This window comes from Oryctolagus cuniculus, chromosome 8 (genome assembly GCF_051225735.1).
Source record: "Oryctolagus cuniculus isolate XC-2025 breed Fujian yellow rabbit chromosome 8, ASM5122573v1, whole genome shotgun sequence".
Lineage (NCBI taxonomy): Eukaryota > Metazoa > Chordata > Mammalia > Lagomorpha > Leporidae > Oryctolagus > Oryctolagus cuniculus.
Genome location: NC_142874.1, coordinates 6,980,187 through 6,996,459, shown reverse-complemented (window position 1 = coordinate 6,996,459; position 16,273 = coordinate 6,980,187). Strand labels below are relative to the sequence as shown.

Genomic DNA, 16,273 nt, shown 5'->3' with positions numbered 1-16,273 from the left:
GACAGAGCGGCTGGGACTCCAAATGGCACTCCCACCTTCGTCTTTTGTTGGCCAATGCACTGTAAGTAGAAGTGACATGCGTCAATTCCAGATGGAAGACCTACAAATCAGGAAACATATTCCCATATTGTATTTTTATCCCTTAATAGGAAAGCACCACAATAGGTTCTCCTTCATCCTGGATTTCTGAATGAGAATGCGGTACAATGATACCACCATCTTACCTATGTAGGACATGTAACACAATCAAAAATTAAGGTATTGTTGTTTTTAGACACTGAAATTTGATGATTATGGCCAATCCCAATAACACAAGGGCCTCAAATGATCCAATCTTCTTTTATCAAGTAAACACGCTTTAGTGACTATATAATTTACTAAATCAGCATATTTTACTGACTGTGAGTGAATTAATTACTTGATTCAAATCTGTATATTTAAAAAATACTTACAGACATATTATCATAGTGTGACACTATTACTATTCTAACCACATATATGCATCTATCTTTATCTGTCTGTCTCTATCTATATACCTACAGCCTCTCTGTCTTTAACCTACATCAATTAGTTTATGTAAAATATTGCCACATTTGATTTTGTTCTCCATGCATGTATATGATTTCCTTGTTGATTTTTCAAACTGAAAAATGACATAACCTGTACTGTTCTAAAGCACTAAATATACTGTGCATTTGAAAAGCCAAGTTAGTATAAAATACGGTGTAGTTATGTGACACCTCTGCACCAGGACATTCCCGTAAGTATGTGGTCACAGTGACCTTGAAACTATCTGTCTTTCTTTTTTTTTTTTTTTTTTTTTTTTTTTTCCCACAGGCAGAGTGGACAGTGAGAGAGAGAGACAGAGAGAAAGGTCTTCCTTTGCCCTTGGTTCACCCTCCAATGGCTGCCACGGCCGGCACGCACGCGCTGATCCGATGGCAGGAGCCAGGTGCTTCTCCGGGTCTCCCATGGGGTGCAGGGCCCAAGCACTTGGGCCATCCTCCACTGCACTCCCTGGCCACAGCAGAGAGCTGGCCTGGAAGAGGGGCAACCAGGACAGAATCCAGCGCCCCGACCGGGACTAGAACCCGGTGTGCCGGCACCGCAAGGCGGAGGATTAGCCTAGTGAGCCACGGCGCCGGCCAAAAATTATCTGTCTTAATTTACCTAAACAAGAAAAAATATATAATACAGTTGAATATAGTTGTTCTTATATTCTTTCCTAAGAAAATTATCTGCGGTCTATTTCTTTATATGTGAATGTGCTAGTGTATTTTTTTTAAAACCTTCTGTTATACATTTTTTCCAAGTGTTTCTTATTCAATGTGGATGCATTACTCAACTGTTTCAGAGAAGTGCTCCTAGCCTCCTAGAAAAGAAAATTGCCACCAAACAAGTCTGGGTATCTTCAGTGACTTACTGGGTAAAGATCCAGTTACTCCTAAGCTGGATCCTCACTCTGCTTCTCCTTCTCTCTTACTTCTCAGAGTCATATGCAGTATTGATGGGAAAGTGCATTTAAGAGAAAGCAACGTGTTTCCTATGGAAGGCAAACCAAAAACTAAAAAACAGGTCAAAAGAAGTTAACCACTATGACGTTCCATCAGCTATGCAGCTTAACATTAATTTTATCGTTCAAATGAGTTCAGGGGATATATGGGTTGTGATTTATGAAGGTGGCTGATTACATTTTGATTTGAAATTGGATGAATCAATTCAATAGTGTAAATGTGCCTATGTGTATGCATGTTTGCAGCCACTTTCTGCATCTAAGTAGAGGAGACCCTGACAGTGCCTTACAGCTCATTCGCTATCACAACTGTTTTTCCTACTATTCCATTTTTTCTACTGTTTGATTTGTAACTTGTGAAAACAATAACATTGACCTGTGTCAAGTGATTATTTCTTATTTTCTAAGCAATTTACAACCTAAACTAATTGGAATGTTTCTAAGTAATTCCCTTCTAATTACTACCAAATACACAAAATATTGTCATTGAAAGCAGTGAAATCATCACACGTTGTACAACTTGACAGGAACATTCAGTTCTGCATAATGAGAACTAGGGATGAAAAATAGGTTTAAATGTAAAGTATTCTGTACTAAAGGGAAAATATCACCTCCCATCTCCCTACACACTGTTCTGTTCAATACCCCATGGCAAATTCTGCCCTTGCAGCAAAAAGAAAGACAAATTATTTGTGTCTCATTAATTTTTATGTAAAATTATTCTTTGTTCTCTTGGTTGCTCACTGTCTAAATTGGAAGGGAAATAACTACAGACATTTTTGTGAGTTTAATTGTCTAGATTTACACATATACAGCTGATGATTAAAAACGAATGTTATGGATATCCACGATAAATACTTAGAAGTACTTTTTGTGATTTGTTGTCTGCATTTCATAGCAATGGCAATGTCATTAGGAAAAGAAAAAAATAAGAAAAAATAAGAGGCAGGAAAGCATTACTCTTCACCATATGCCCAACATTAACTCCCACACTTAAGCATGGATTAGGAATTTCCAAAATAAACATAGGCTTTTGTAAAAATATGCAAGATATGTCTATTAACTGATTACTTCTGAAACCTCTAAACTTAGGCAAAAACCACTGTTGCTAAAACCAAAGTCATTTTTATTTCAGTTCCTTTATATAGTTTTTAACTTACTACTGATTCTTCCAAGAATAGGGAAAAATCCTTATTCAAATCACAAGGTTAATTAATTCCTAAAAAACTGATAAACTAAAAAAGATGAAATGTGTGAAATCATTAAAATTAGTTCTCTATTAAACAATTTCAGTGTCTTAGATTTAGTAGGAAAAGTAAGAACAGTGCTTCTCAGGACTTCTTCTCTGAAGCCCGTGAAGGGGCTGCCTTCCTAAGGAGGCCAAGGCAGAATTGAGCAGACCTTTCTCATGTCTTGTTTGTGGTCCTTCAGAGAGGGCTGAAACACTGGAGAGGTTACCATTCATCAGCAGAATTGTTACAGACAGCACACATGTGCAAAGGGCAATAATAAATATTTCAGGAAAGATACAGGTCAGAGGCTAAGATTGAGCCAGAAATGGGTATATCTAAAGATAAAGAGATAGAGAGGAAGATGAAGGTACATTGTTAATATTCATTCTCTTTATATGACATGCTAATAACTAAAGAATTAGTTGACTAAGCTCATAGGATTTTTTTTATTCCAAGTGTGCATACTCCATATTTTTCTGCATCCACTGGAATTCAAATTTTACCAATCAAATTATTCCTGCTTCAAATTTGTGATTCCTCATGGTCATTACTAACTGCAGCAGTTCAGAGGCTTAAATAGCATAATGGCAACAATCATGATCATCAGAATCTGAAAGAAGCAGCTTCCTGCTTTCCGGTTCATGAATTCTCTGTCCCTCATTTTCTTATCTTATAGCAAGAACATAAATTAGTGTCTTGCTAAGTTAGTATACGATAGTGAACACGAACAGAGCTTTATGCACAAAATGATTTTCATGAATGTTACATTTATGATTGTAAAAATCAAAACTTATTTTCCAGGAAACAGGTACAATACTACTGAATTTTTTTCTAATATTTCATCCATATCAATTTGCCATTTTCAATAATTAACAAAGCCAAGAACAAGACCCTGAAGAACTTCAGAATTTCACACAAGGAGAGTTGGTTCAAAGAGAATTAAGGAAGAAAATACATTTTTCCCTCTGATGCATTATTTTAATTTTCAAAAATAGTCTTGTGGGAGAATATAGGGATATATAAATGATGTAAAATAATAACTTGGAATCAATTATATTTGTTAATAAAAGTTATTCAAAAACAAAAATATATAACACAGAAACCCTAAATTAATGAAACCATTACACATTAAGGTAGATATCTGTGGTATATAACTATATGCCAGGAGTTTGAGTTGACTTTGGTTTTCAGTAAGAGATACGCTTTGTAAATCACAGAAATACCCTCACAAGGGAAGAAGATAAAGAAAGGAATTTCAATATAGGTAAAACTGTTGCTATGACAGTCAAAGGATTTAACTCTAACATAACCATTACTGGTATCAGAAAGAAAGGAACAGAAAAAATATGAGAGAAAAAAAATAATTTAAAGATAAAATGGGGTGGGGGGCAAAACTCAAAGGGAGATGTGAAGCTATGAAACAAAAGGGCATATTGGAATGAGGAGAATCAGGAAAATCCTTCCACGTCTGGGATACAAACTACCTAAACCAAGAACAATCTAAATAAAAAACACAGTCTTCATCACATGGCTGAAAGGATGTATATCATTGTAAATGGAGACAATTCTGAGATTCTCAACAACACCAGATTTCATGAAGCAGTAAAACCGTGTTTCTAGTCAGGGCCACTTCCCACAGGGATACCTGACAGCATCTAAGAATATCTTTATCTTCACAACTAGGGGTAGCACTATTTCCCCTAATGAGTAGATGCCAAGGATGCTACTGAATATCCGATAACCCATAGTGCAGCCTCCTACAGTCAGAAATTACCCAGACCAAATATCCATGGCACTAGGACTAAGAAACCCTGCAACACAGTCAGGAAGGGGAAGTAACAAAGAGAAAAGGACAACATTTAAATATTTATCTAGTAAGGCTAGCATTCAAGTATACAGGCAACAGCAACATAGTTTCCAATATTCCAAACTCAGGACGTATGATGGTATTGAAATTCTTATGGAAACTACTCTGAAAGATAAAACAGCAAAACATCGTGTAAGTCAAAACTGAAAATTTCATAATTAAAAATTTAGTACACAGAGGAGAGCATTTGGCCTAATGACTAATACATCACTTAGGACATCCTTGTTCTACCTTGCAGTACCTGGGTTTCATGCCTGGCTCTGGCGCCTGACTCCGGCTTCCTGTTAATGCAGACCTGGGAAGGCAAGAGTGACGGGTTTCCTGCTGTCCACCTGGTGGACTTGGATGGAGCTGCAAAGCTCCCAGATGTGACCCACCGAAGAACAGGCATCTGGGGAGCAAGCCCACAGATGGAGCTCGCTTTCTGTCTGTCTCTCACTGCTGTTCTACTTTTCTGATTCTCAAATAAATTTAAAAAGATTTATTCATGTAAAGAATGGCATTGATATTAATTAAAAATAGATATAGTTAAGTATAATTAAAAACATCTAAATAATGTTTTATGTGATATACAGCTTTTTTAAAAAAGAAAAAAATTAACGATCTTAAAAGATCTACACATCATTTAAATAGACGTGCTGCATTATAAGATGATATCTGGGGGCTGGTGCTGTGGTGTAGCAGGTTAAGCCACTGCCTGCAGTGCCAGAATCCCATATGCGAACCAGCTTGAGTCCTGGCTGCTCCACTTCTGATCCAGCTCTCTTCTATGGTCTAGGAAAGCAGTAGAAGATGGCCCAAGTCCTTAGGTCCCTGAACCCATGTGGGAGACCTAGAAGAAGCTCCTGGCTCCTGGCTTCAGATCAGCGCAGCTCCAGCCATTGTGAGTGAACCAGCAGATGGAGGATCTCTCTCTCTCTCTCTCTCTCTCTCTCTCTCTCTGTGTGTGTGTGTGTGTGTGTCTGCCTCTCTGTAACTCTACATTTCAAATAAATAAATAAATCTTTTTTAAAAAAATGATATTTGGGCATAAGAGTAAAAGGACAAAGTTGAAAAACCTTCTATATAAATTATCATAGATACAAATAATGAAGATGGAAATCATTGCAAACACTGTGACATAAAGAAGAAAGCAAATATTTTAAAGAATCTATAAGACATAAATAAGTAACAGAAGTAGTAATGGGAGACTTTGGCTTAACATTTTTGGCTTGTGACATACGACAGTGGAAGAAAGAAGTAGGAACCAGATGATCTGAATGAGAACATTATGTCTGTCTTTATGTAAAGACAAGCATAGAATAGGAAGTGATAATATTATTATTCAAGTTCCTAATGAACACACAGTAATTCCCCTTAACTGCAGATTTCCCTTCCACAGTCAACTGCGTTCTTAAAGTATTAAATGGAAAACTGCAGAAGTCCTTAAGTGCTAAGTACCTCTCTGAATAGTGAAATGAAATCATATGTCATCCTTCTCCAGCTCCTGCCCGGGACATGAATCATCCCTTTTTCCAGCATACACACACTGTAAACACAGTACTCCCCTTCGTCTCTTACCATTCGTCTCTTATCCATCTCAGTTATCAGAGCTGCTGTGGCCGACTCTCAGTGTGTGCTATTCAGGTAACCCATCCCCAGGAGCCTAATGTTACATCACAATGCCGGCATGTTTCACCTCATTTCATCGCATCACATAGGCATTTTATAACCTGATGTCATCATAAAAAGGCAGATGAGTACAGTAGGATAAAATATCTTGAGAGAGCAAGACCGCGTTCACTTAACTTTTATATTGTGAGAGTTGTTAGTGTCTTGTTGGCTTCCAGCCATGGTGGGTGACAACGTGCAGGATCTAGCCCTCGGCACATAGTTCTTCAGTTTCCGGAGCCTCCTTTGTAATCTTGGTGGAGCCCCGATAAGATCTCTTCCAGACAGACCCTCAGCTGATGCATCAGACGTAGTCTCTACCCATTATACTGAGAAGGCAGTGGTTTGGGTTAACCTTGGACCCCTACTTGACCCACTACCGTCAAAACAGCCCAATGTACAAATGTAACCTCATTCCCATCCATGTGTCTGGGTCAAAACGGCTGAAAGGTCAAAGGGAAAAACTGATGATAGAGAAATTATTGAATGAGTTGGAATCACCAAAGAAAAAGAAAAATGACATGATTTGTGTGCCCCTGCAATTGTCTAATATATCACTGATCTTCAGTCTTAGAAGGGGATTAGAGAGGGTATCGTGGCTCATCCGGGCTGCACCTCTGTCTCTAATTTTCCCTGCATGTTACAACACTGCCTAGAGAAGCACCGAATGGCTCTGCAAGGGGCTGAAGCTTTTAGGGGAAACAGAGCCCCCAGATTGAGATTCCTTTGTCTTAAATAATGTATTTGCTAATATGGGACACTTGCAATTTTAGTCAGTCTCACAACTTGAAATTTAAAGTGGCTTAGTTACATCAAAAAGGAGAAAGCTAAGACCAAAGAATCCAGGAAACAGGACTTCCAATAAGGAGGGGTTTCCTATGTTCACAAGACCCAAAGACTTCTGGCCAAGAAAGAGAAGGTGGCTTAAAAGAGCTGAGTAATCATCCTAGGGTTACATAGAAAGTTAATGGCACACAATAAAGAGGCAACTAGACAGGACTGCAAACTCAGGAGGGGCCATTAAGACACCTGTCCAAAATGAGGTAGGGGCACAGCACAGGCCAGCAGTGAATCCCCACTCAAGCCTTACATCTAAGAGCAAAGCTCACCAGCTGGAGAACAGCAATACAGAGAAGGAGTTACTTCTCTTAGAAATGTGCTCAAATACCTTTGCACAGAGTGTAGGTCAACCTTGAGGACATAATTTACATTTTAAGGGGCAGACTCTAGAAGCTGCCATTAAAGTAAAATACAAAGGAAACCAAGTACCTTGGAGTTATAAACACATGTCCTCCACGAATACATGTAGTACCAGGACAGACAAAAACATTATCGACCAAGTACTTTGAGTATGGAGAAGACATGGGCATCATAGGGACCAGAAACAAAATAATAAATTTCTCCCCAAAGTAAAGTTTAGTCTAAGAGGCTCAGATACCTGGAGGCAGCCTCCAGGGTATGATTTAGAATTGAGAAATTAGTGATAATCTGAAGGTTTGCACAGAGGCAAACGTTAGGCCTCTCACCACTTATTTCCTGTGTCGCTGAAAACTTCAATCTAAAGGATGCTGTTGATTTCCTTGGATCATGGAATATGCTTTAATTTTACTAGGAAAAAAGATGACAGTTGAGGATCTTAAAGCAGCTACTTCCACATCTCTCCCAGGACCCAGAACCTGGGGTCGCTGGAAACAGACTGGTGATCACACGATTTCATGGGGCATGGAGATGCCTTGCTGAGGGGAAGGGGCTGACTGTAGCTGTCTGAAGCACTCCTGCTCCACCTCTACACTGTACACCATGTGGTTTACATTTGTGACAGGGCAATTTGTCAAGCTATTCATTGCCACCTCCTATCCATTGCCAGTCTACTCCCAGAAGGATGCAAGACTAATTCTGCCTTCCTGTCTTCTGGCAAGTTTGCATTTCGGGTCTCAAGGGTTATTAATCTTTTGCATTTTCTGACTTAAACTGAATTTTATAGATACTGGTTATACATCCCTACCCAGACTTTTATATGGGGTTGCTATTTATCTTAGTGTTCAGGAAGGGTGAGAAACAGGGGATAGGGTTAAATTGAAAGAAAGGCACTTGCTCAAGGGCTTTAGTGGGGCAGCAACATGAGAAATGGAATATTGTGATAAGCTCCATAGCCGAGCCCCTGTGTGGAGACAGTGGACTTGATTTGGAGCATGCGTGCATTTCCTGAGAGCTCAATAACAACAGAAGGTCTTGGTTCACACAACAGAAGATGCCATTGACCATATGTGGTAGAGAGGTTGTGCAGCCATCTGCATTCAGTTGGATCATGCAAGCTTAGCAGTCTCTAGGCAGGAAAAGCACAGTAAATGTCTGGGGCTCTTTTCTAAGTAATTTTAACAGTGTCTACCCTACTAAACAGGAAAATGAGCTGCTGTGAACACCGAATGGTTTTCTCCTCACCTAAGTAAACAGTGGCTGGGAGCTAAACTTAATTTAAATGAAAAATTTTATAAGCTTTTGCTTGCCCCTCAGTGCTGTGGAACAAATTTATGGTTTCACATTTATTATCCCATTTAATCCCCACAGCTCTTCGAAGAAGGTATTGTTTGTACCTCCTGAAACACAGGAAAGTTAATAAATGTTTAGTGGACGGACATAGATGATGGAGCCAGTGAGCCTGTGGTGGGGAACATTCTCGCATTGTAAGCAGTCATCAGGGAAAGTATTGACTCACATAACTGAAATGCTTGGGAGCAGGCAGCTTTTGCAGCCATACTAATGCAGGGCCTCCATGGATGTCATCAGGATTTAGTTCTGCTTCCATATTTTATTCTCGCTCTTCTGTGCTGGTTTCATTCTCAGGCTTTAGGTGGAAGCTAAATGTAGAAGCCGAAAGTTCACAGCAAAATCCAGCCAGGTTCAAAAGTACAGAAAATGTGATGCTTTTTCGTAGCACTCCAGCAGCCAGTGCCAACTGGATCACGAAACCGTCATTGTGGAGTAGAATCCTCTTCCGGCCAAGCCTGAATGGAATGGAAGTGAGGGTATGCAACTGTGCAAGCAAGCATAGACTGTGCCTGAAAACCCAGACTAGCTTCCCCAGAGTGCAAGCAAAGTGTAGTTTACAGAGCATAAAGGAACAATGGTGGTGAAATAACGTGGATGCAACTGGAGGACATCATGATGACTGACATAAACCAGACACAGAAAGCGAATCCCACATATGCTCCTTCATAAATGAGAGCTGAAGAAGAAAAAAAAAAAAAAAAACTCAATCTGGGCAATCTGGGCCAGCACCACGGCTCAACAGGCTAATCCTCCACCTTGCGGCACCGGCACACTGGGTTCTAGTCCCGGTCAGGGCGCTGGATTCTGTCCCGGTTGCCCCTCTTCCAGGCCAGCTCTCTGCTGTGGCCAGGGAGTGCAGTGGAGGATGGCCCAAGTGCTTGGGCCCTGCACCCCATGGGAGACCAGGAGAAGCACCTGGCTCCTGCCATCGGATCAGCGCGGTGCGCCAGCTGCGGCAGCCATTGGAACCAACAGCAACCAACCAGCCGCGGCGGCCATTGGAGGGTGAACCAACGGCAAAGGAAGACCTTTCTCTCTTTCTCTCTCTCTCACTGTCCACTCTGCCTGTCCAAAAAAAAAAAAAAAAAAAAAAAAAAAAAAAAAAAAACCTCAATCTGAATGCAGAATGTTGGTAACTAGAGTCTGGGAGGGCTGAGTGGGATAGAGGAGTTTGAATAATGAAAATAGGGGCCGGCGCCGTGGCTCAATAGGCTAATCCTCCACCTTGCGGCGCCGGCACACCGGGTTCTAGTCCCGGTTGGGGCGCCGGATTCTGTCCCGGTTGCCCCTCTTCCAGGCCAGCTCTCTGCTATGGCCAGGGAGTGCAGTGGAGGATGGCCCAGGTGCTTGGGCCCTGCACCCCATGGGAGACCAGGAAAAGCACCTGGCTCCTGGCTCCTGCCATCGGATCAGCGCGGTGCGCCGGCTGCAGCGGCGGCCATTGGAGGGTGAACCAACGGCAAAGGAAGACCTTTCTCTCTCTGTCTCTGTCTCTCTCTCTCACTGTCCACTCTGCCTGTCAAAAATAAAAAATAAAAATAAAAAAAAATTTTTTGAATAATGAAAATAGGGAACATGGGTGTAGTTCAGTAATTGTGACAAATGCATTAACATGAGATGTTAATGACAGGAGACAAGGGATGTCGGTTTGTGGAAACTGTTTGCATTCCTAATTCATGGTTTTTTTGTTTTGTAGATCTAAAACTATTGTAAGAGAAAATGTTAAAACCCAAAGTGATACCTGGCACAGCCCTGTCTTATCACTCAGCTCCTGATTCTGAACCCACAGTCATCACTATTTGCCCCTTCAGGTTCTAACGCTTGCTGTGAAGGCTGGTGCAGGTTCTTTCATGGACTCAAGGTGACGGAGGCTCCCTCAGAGCAAGCGTCTTGAGGAGGGGAAAGTAACTGGGAGACCCCAAGATCCCCATGGACGGACCCTCCCAGAGGCTGACCTCTCAATTCCCAGGTCTTTATCTTTATTCCAGTACAGGTATGGCCATAACATCGACCATACCACAAAGGACAGTTCTTCCTTCTGAACAACACAGGCAGGCATGCCACTTACGACCCCAGTCTCCAGGACTTGTGGCTTATGATGTCATTTTCCAGTCCTGCCAGTACTCAGGCCACTGATTCTTCTACCTACAACCTGTCCCTGTCACTTCTCCTTCTTCACAGTGGATGTCATGGTCCATGAGTTAAGCACCATCCTAAACACCCACACCCACTTTATTCCACCATTCCTGCCTGGAAAAAGCTCAACTCTCTGTCTTTTGCCTGGCAGAAATAGCGGGACTACTGGAGGGTCCCGCTATTTCTGCCAGGCTCTCAGGGCTCGTGCTGATGCAGCTGTTAAGTGTCACAAGTCGCCAGCTGGGGGTAAGCAGGGATTCTCCATGCTGCTGTCTGGGCACAGGCACACAGCATGCCCACAGGTCCCACACAAACCCGGGCCTGTGGAAGATGGGAGCCAACTTCTCTGCCAGCTAGAGAGAGAGATGACCATTGTTATCATCATCATAATGTCTATTGCTTGAGGCCACCGACACTGGCTCCCAGGCCTTGACTAAGTCACTAAGCCTCGGTCACAGAACACAGCTAAAAAGAAGGGATTAATATCCACCCAACAAGGCCCTTGCCAGGAGTGGCATCACACATCACACTTGGTAGGGAGAGTTTCACAGTGACAGTAACAGCCTAGGTTTGGGTCCCTGCCGTAGTTGCCACATGGAAACGGTGAGTGACCTTGTCCTGTGAGCGCCTCTGAGAGTCCGTGTAGCCTAGGGTGTGGGCTGCAAGCTTTTTGCAAACAGAAGACCCTTGGAAAATGCCTGCACAAACTCAAGCATCGATGCATTCCCGATCGGTCAAGTGCCCCTGTGTGCCACACACAGCGGCAGAAAGCATGCCTCTGACACTGCTCTCCTTTCACAACCACCTTTGATGCTAGAAGGTGACTTATAGACGTAGGTGGCCAGTTATTTCACTGCTTACGTTTTCTTTAAATTATAAACTCATCAATCCAGGTCCTTCCTAAACATTCCCAAACTCAATTCCCCACAGAAACCACAACGCTGAGAATTTCAAAATGTAGCCCTCTGCCACCAACCTGCTTTCCTTTTATTTCCTCGTATCATTTAGTGGCACTCAGTCAAGCAAGAAACACAAAAGCCATCCCTCTTTCCTCCTTCTTCATTCTTCCCAAGACTAGACACCTGCCAAGAATTTTAAATGTTACCGTCTAAATATAACCCAAATCTGTCTCTTCTTCAAATTATAACACCATGATAGTTGAGACCCTCATTGTCTGTCACCAGAAATGTTCAGAAGCCTCCTAAGGGATCTGTTTCTTCTATTTTGTGTCTCTTTTATTCTTTCTGCTTACTACTAACAAAACAATCTGCCTAAAACAAAAATGACGGTAATACTCATCTGTATTAAACCCTTAGTGATTTCCTATTGTCAAATAAAATCTGTATTCCCCCACACAGTATATAGGGCCACTAGGTCATATCTATCTCTCTCTTCCCCTTCTCTTCCTCCCTCTGTCTTTTCCTACTTCTTTATTTTTCTCCTAAAGTCACTCTCTTCCATGTAATTTCAGTCCCAAAGTTCAGTCACTTAGCTCCCATGCTGCCCAGTGGGCCTGTGTTTTTGCCCATAATGCTTTCTCTTCCTGAAATTCCTGATTTATTTATATTAATTTATTATAGTGGCTCACTCTTTTTACCAGGCTATTTCTCAATTTTCCTTCTAGTTTTGGGGCAGGCAATCACAGTTCTTCAAAACGCCTACCCTGGGTAAAGGAAAACGACTAATGTCAAGTTACAGCCTAGATAGAAGGGGAGCTTAATGAGGGCTTTGTATGATACAATGTAGAGGTGTGACTGGAAAATAAGAATGCCCAGAGAAAGGTGTAGTGGTAGAACAGTCAGCTAACCGTGACGGTGGCACAAGGGGCTGCACCTATGAACCCACCTCCAAATTAAAAAGGACACTTTTTGAATGTTCTGTAGCTGTGATACAGGTCTGACACTCTGGTCTAGGGCTTGGCCATCTTCAGTTCCCAAAAGGAGCAGTTCGTTACAGACAACAGAGAGCTATTTCTTTACTTCTAAAGAAACTTAATGTACCATATTTGACATCTAGCTTCAATTCATGGGATATTGATTCCAACCTCTATTTTCTGTTTGGAATAGATATCTTCTTTCTCTTATTCTAGCACCTACAGAGGAGTCAAGCTTCACCAGTATTTGGGAAAAATTGAAACAGAATTCAGATTAAAAAAAAAAAAAATCTAACCCAGTCCTTATTGTTAAGATTGATTTTATGTGTCAACTGGGCTGTACCAGGATATAGAGTTTGTGGTCAAACACCAGCCTAGATACTATGGTGAATGTATTTTAGGTATATTTAATATTTTCATATTTTTTACTCAACAGATATTTAAAATTTTTAGTATTTACAGGATATTATGTGACATTTTGTTACAAGTATTCATTGTGTACTAACCAAACAGGTTAAATATATCTATTCTTCAAAGCACTTAGTGTTTATTTGTAGTGAAAGCATTAAAAATCCTATCTCCTAGGTTTTTAGTGGAGAAATAAACAGTATATTAACATTATTCAAAGTCACCCTATTGTGTGGTACCACCCCAAGACTTCTTACTCTTATCCGTCCATAATCTAGCTCATCTCAATCGACCTTTCCAATCCCTCCCAGCCCACATCCCTGACCAGGCTCTGGTAGTCACAGATATATTGTTAACTTCTACGAGACCATCTATACTTTAGAGTCCACATGGGAATGAGATCACATGGTCTTTGCCTTTCTGTGCTTCGTTTATTTCACTTAACGTAATGGCATCTAGTTCCATCTATAATACTGTAAATAACTCATTTTGACTCTTTAAATGGCTGAGTAGTATTCTATTGTTGTGTGTACCACATGTTCTTTGTCCCTAAATCAGGGGATGGACACATAGGTCATTGTCATTTCTGAGTTATTATGAATAGTGCTCCAGTAAGCATGAGAGCTGGACTGATCCAAAGCCAGGAGCCAGGAGCTTCTTCCGGGTCTCCCATCTAGGTGCAGGGGCCCAAGGACTTGGACCATCTTCTACAGCTTTCCCAAGTACATTAGCAGGGAGCCAGATTGGAAGTGGAGCAGTCAGGACTCAAGCCAGCACCCATATGGGATGACGACACTGCAGAGGCTTGACCTATTATGCCACAGTACAGGCCCCTATGATTTATATTTCATCCTTGATATGATTAATATTCTTTTCAATTTGGTTATTAAATTTTTTGAGACTTTTGTGACCTATTGTATGATCTATCCTGGAAAAGGTTCCATGTGCTGTTGAGAAGAATATGTATTCTGAAGCTGTAAGATGGAAAGATTAATAGATGTCTGTTAGGTCCTCTTTCTCTAGGGTATAATTTAATTCTGCTGTTTCTTCTTGGTTGTCTTTAAAAAAAAGATTTATTTATTTATTTTATTTGAAAGGCAGAGTTACAGGGAATTAGAGAGAAAGAGAGAGAGACCACTCCCTCTCCCATTCCATTCTTCATCAAGATTCATTTTCAATTATCTTTATATACAGAAGATCAACTTAGTATTTACTAAGTAAAGATTTCAACAGTTTGCACTGACGCAGATACACAAAGTATAAAGTACTGTTTGAATACTAGTTTTACCAGCAATTCACATAGTACAACACATTAAGGACCGAGATCCTACATATGGAGTAAGTGCATAGTTACTCCTGTTGTTGATTTAACCATTGACACTCTTATTTATGGTGTCAGTAATCACCCAAGGCTCCAGTCATGAGCTGCCAAGGCTATGGAAGCCTTTTGGGTTCACCAACTCCTATCTTATTTAGACAAGGCCATAATCAAAGTGGAAGTTCTCTCCTCCCTTCAGAGAAAGGTGCCTCCTTCTTTGATGGCCCATTCTTTCCGCTGGGATCTCACTCACAGAGATCTTTCAATTAGGTCAGTTATTTGTCTCAGATCAGAAGAATATACGATATTTGTCCTTTTGGTACTGGCTTATTTCACTCAGCATGATGTTTTCCAGAGTTAAATTCTCCCAATCTCATTGTATTATATTGAATCTCTCTCTTTATTCATATTTGTTGTATGCCTTTGAGTGCTCCAATATTAGGCGCAAATGTAAGTGTTATTTCTTCTTTCTCAATTGAGCCCTTTATCATTATTTAATGACCTTTATGTTTTTTTAATTAAAATCATTTTATCTCCTAAAAGTATGTATACTCCTGTTTTTGAGGGGTTCCATTTGAATGGAATATCTGGATCCATCCTTTCACTTTCTATCTTTTTGTGTCCTTCAAAGTGAAGTGAGTTTTTTGTAGACAGCATATATAGATGGGTGCTGTTTTTTAATCTACTTGGTTACTCTATGTTTTAATTGGAGATTTAATTTAATAGCCCGTTTACATTTAAGATAATTATTGATAGACAAAGTCTTATTAGTTCCATTTGATACTTATTTTGTGTTGTTATTCTAGTTCAATTTTTTCTTTCTCCATAGCTTACATTCTTGATTTTTGTGGTTAAGCTATTTTCCCTAGTGGTATGTTTCTGCTCTTTGCTAACTATTTTTGATAGGTCTGTTACAGGTTCTTATTTCGTGGCTATGGTTATAAAAAGCTGTCTTGAAATAATAGCTCAACAATTATGAAGATAGCAAAAGAGATGGCAAAAAAACAAAGAGGCAAGATATCCTAATATTTACATTTGTGCTCCATTTTTTTCCACATTTTGACCTCTTTCAACTTTGCCTCAGCATTTTAATGAGGTGATAATCATTTAGTCTTGACAGTAAATGGTTCATACACCAATTATACAATATTAGAGTATTCTGATTTTGTTTCTGCAGTTAATATTACCTGTGAACTTTTGATACTTTCTTCTTATGTGTTAGCAGCTTGTTCTTTCACTGTGAAGTACAACCTTTAGAATTTTTTTTTTTTTGACAGGCAGAGTTAGACAGAGAGGCAGAGAGAAAGGTCTTCCTTCCGTTGGTTCACCCCCCAAATGGCTGCTATAGCCAGCACGCTGCACCGATCTGAAGGCAGGAGCCAGGAGCTTCCTCCTGGTCTCCCATGCAAGTGCAGGGCCCAAGTGCTTGGGCCATCCTCCACTGCCTTCCCGGGCCATAGCAGAGAGCTGGACTGGAAGAGGAGCAACCTGGACAGAATCCGGCACCCCAACTGGGACTAGAACCCGGGGTGCTGGCACTGCAGGCGGAGGATTAGCTAAGTGAGCCATGGCACCGGCCTTTAGCATTTCTTATAACACAGGTCCTGGTGTGATAAATTCTCTTAGCTTATGTTTTTCTAGGAATGACTTTATCTCTGGTCATATTTGAAGGATACCTTTGCTGGATACAATATTCTTGCAGTAATTTTTTTCCTCCAGTACTGTA

The 16,273-nt window shown here is 40.7% G+C and overlaps 1 long non-coding RNA gene across 1 annotated transcript in view; it reads right to left on the bottom strand.

The window, feature by feature from the left end:
* Window positions 1-6,811: 6,811 nt before the first annotated feature.
* Window positions 6,812-16,273, bottom strand: part of LOC149124815 (uncharacterized) — a 49,175-nt gene continuing 39,713 nt past the window's right edge. Inside the window, exon 3 of the long non-coding RNA XR_016211551.1 lies at window positions 6,812-9,267. This is a non-coding gene — a long non-coding RNA (uncharacterized LOC149124815). The remainder of the gene's footprint in view (window positions 9,268-16,273) is intronic.